Below are 3,040 nucleotides of genomic sequence, written 5' to 3' on the forward strand. Positions count from 1 at the left end.
TCTTCTTTCTCCACCTCACTACATCCCTCGCTCCTTTCTGACAGAGCGGGGTGTGAACAGTGACTCAGGGCGGGAGAGCTGCTTCTGCTTTCAATACATCTGAATAAAGAACTTATTCCTGAGGCCTCATTTAAAAATAAATGAATATGAGCTGATTACAGTAAAGTCTGAATATATGTTTAACACTGTGCTGTGTAAAATCTGATGTACAGATTATAGATTTGTTATTGGCCTGGAAACTTCTCCTTTATTTTATTATCTTTATTTGTCTTTGGTTTTATCGGCAGTGCAGCAGGGACGTTAAACTCTCTCTTTCTTTATCTCTAATTCTCTTCTTCCTTCTTCGTCTTATTTTTCCCTTATCATTCCCATGTCCCTCCCCTCACCCCCTGCTTCTCCCTTCCTCCTCTCCTCTCTCTCTTAACCCTATTTGGAGGCAGCAGCTGGCCCACAGCTGAAGTGAGGCCATGCTGGGAATGTTCACACCCTCATCGAACGGAGACGGACAGTGTACACACAACACACCACACAACACACACACACACACACAACACACACACACACACACACACACACACACACACACACACAACACACACACACACACACACACACCACACCACACACACCACACCTATTTACATATTTACACACCTCTCAATAACACAATCTTATATCTTTATATTTCATATATTTCGCCCTCTCTCCATAGCTCGGCACAAAAGGTTTGTTACAGCAGTGGTTCCCACTTTTATCCAGAACCTATAAGTGACACATTTTAGAGATATTTCTTATTATATTCAACAAATATAGAACACTGATAAACTGAACTAAATAATAATAAAATTGCGAGTACGAGTGATTTGGATTCATTTTGAGATTTCCTGTGAATATTGCATTATAGATGAGATTTTTAGGATTTTTTTATACAATCCTCTGTATTAATTATGTTTTTTATGTTAGTATGTTTATTTGTAGTACTCATACAGACTTAATAGACTAATTTCATTTTTTTAAATATTCATTGTTTTCTTCTCCTGATACTTGGAGCTCTGTAAATACAGCTTGTGTTCAGGTCGTCAGAGTTTCTGTCTCTAATAATAGTTAAAACATTAAGTATTTTATTTGTTTTTCTTCACATAAATTAATGAAATTCTGACATAGGCCTGCTGTATATATTATTTTGCTTTCACCCCTTAAAACCACGATGGGAACCACTGCGCTGCAGGAAAGGCTCCTTCTTGAAGCACAATCATACAGCCAACAGAAACCATCGTAAACGGAGAACATTTTACTAAAAACTACATCCCTCATGTCCTCGTAGACATTCCCAGATCACTGCAGTGGCCTTAAACCTTTGTGCTGTGTTGTCAGTGTTGATGAAGAATTCACATCCTTCCACAGTAGAAATACTTTTAAAATAAAATGCTGCAGTACAATTTAAAGTCCTGCATTCAAAATTTAAATCAAGTAACATTATTATTTGCAATAGTATAAAAGGAGCCACAGTGCAGGAAATAACTGACTGTTTATTATTATTTGTTCTATTGGATTATTCTTACGGTTGCTTTAACATATAAACAGCCTCAATGCTTTTATACACTTACTGTAGGTTATTTAAAGCTGCAGCAGGTAACTTTTATAAAAATAACTATAGTACAGATCTGTTAATTTATCTGTATTTTTATTATAGATGTTTATTTTTATTCTATTCAATAATCATCTATTTGTTTCTGTGACGTCTTCATTTAAAATCAGGAAGGAGTCAGAGGAACCTGATCTTTCCACACATTATCTGTCTCATGTTTTACTGTCAGGATGCAGAGAAAGTTTCAGCAAATAATACATTACATACATTACATTTCTATATTAACTATTTAGTAGCATTAGGTACCATAGTACCATTTTTCATAAATTTTTTATCCTCATTCTAACCCTTGTGAAACATGCTTTGGAAAAACTGTCTGAATGTAGGACGAGACGGAGAGCGAAGGACTTGGAGGAAATTCGACCTGAGATGCCAGATGTGACTAAAATCTGATCCGCAGTCAGTCGGTCGGACAGACGTGTAGCAACAGAAGCTGCTGGTTATTTCTGAAGCGATGTGTGGATGCTCACTCCATCACGGACACACAGCACCGAGTTTGGATCCTGTTTTCCCGCTCAGCTGGCCTCAATGTATACGTCAAATACTGAATGTAGGACCAACAACTGTGTGTGTGTTTGATATGTTAGGAAACATATGCAGCCTTACGTCACACTGTACTCAACCACAACAACTGAATGCGTCTGTAGGACTTTAAATTCAACTCTAAAGGTTTTATATGTGAGATAAAACATTAATATAGCAGCAACCCAGCGATTGTTGGAAAGACTAATGGTGGGACAGATTGGTGAGTTTTGTTTCTGTGCAGTTTGAAGTGTGTTTTAGGATTATCTGCTTGGTAAAATTACTGGTTTTGTCAATGGAGTCTGGTGGGCCGTAGCCTCCTTTAGTAATCTAGTGGGAAGTGAATTCTGTATATATAAGCTTTAAAGGATATATGTTATTTACGTCATCAGAATAGGGAGGGCAATTAGGACGCGCGTGTGCGCGTGTGTGCGTGTGCGTGTGTGTGTGTGTGTGTGTGAGTCCAGGCTTGTTGCATGTCGACTGTCTCCATCACCACAGAAATCAATAGAAGCACCACAGGGTGCACATGGATCAGAAGAGACTAATCCATTCATTAATAAAACAGAAAAGCCCTGAAACACCATAAAGCATCTGAATAACTTAATCAATGAAGTCACCAGGTCACGTACTTCTGAACGCGTCTGATGGAAACACACAGATTCATATTTTATTTTGACTTAAAATGAATGGAGACGTGATAGGAGCTTTCGGTTCCTGTGTCTGCTGTCACTAGTCACTAAAACAGCTTTTCCAGAATCAAATGTTTTTCTCTCTTAAATGGCAGTAAAGACGTTGGGATGCTAATGAAATTGGCAACATATGCACAAAAACTTTATGCCGGACGAATAATTAGAAAGAAAATGAAGA

At 37.9% G+C, this 3,040-nt stretch overlaps 1 protein-coding gene across 1 annotated transcript in view; it reads right to left on the bottom strand.

The window, feature by feature from the left end:
* large2 (LARGE xylosyl- and glucuronyltransferase 2) overlaps window positions 1-3,040 on the bottom strand; it is a gene marked incomplete in the record, with an annotated part of 28,480 nt that overhangs the window by 14,833 nt on the left and 10,607 nt on the right.

This window comes from Morone saxatilis, unplaced genomic scaffold (assembly GCF_004916995.1).
Source record: "Morone saxatilis isolate NCDOM2014 unplaced genomic scaffold, NCSU_SB_2.0 Contig11, whole genome shotgun sequence".
Taxonomy (NCBI): domain Eukaryota; kingdom Metazoa; phylum Chordata; class Actinopteri; family Moronidae; genus Morone; species Morone saxatilis.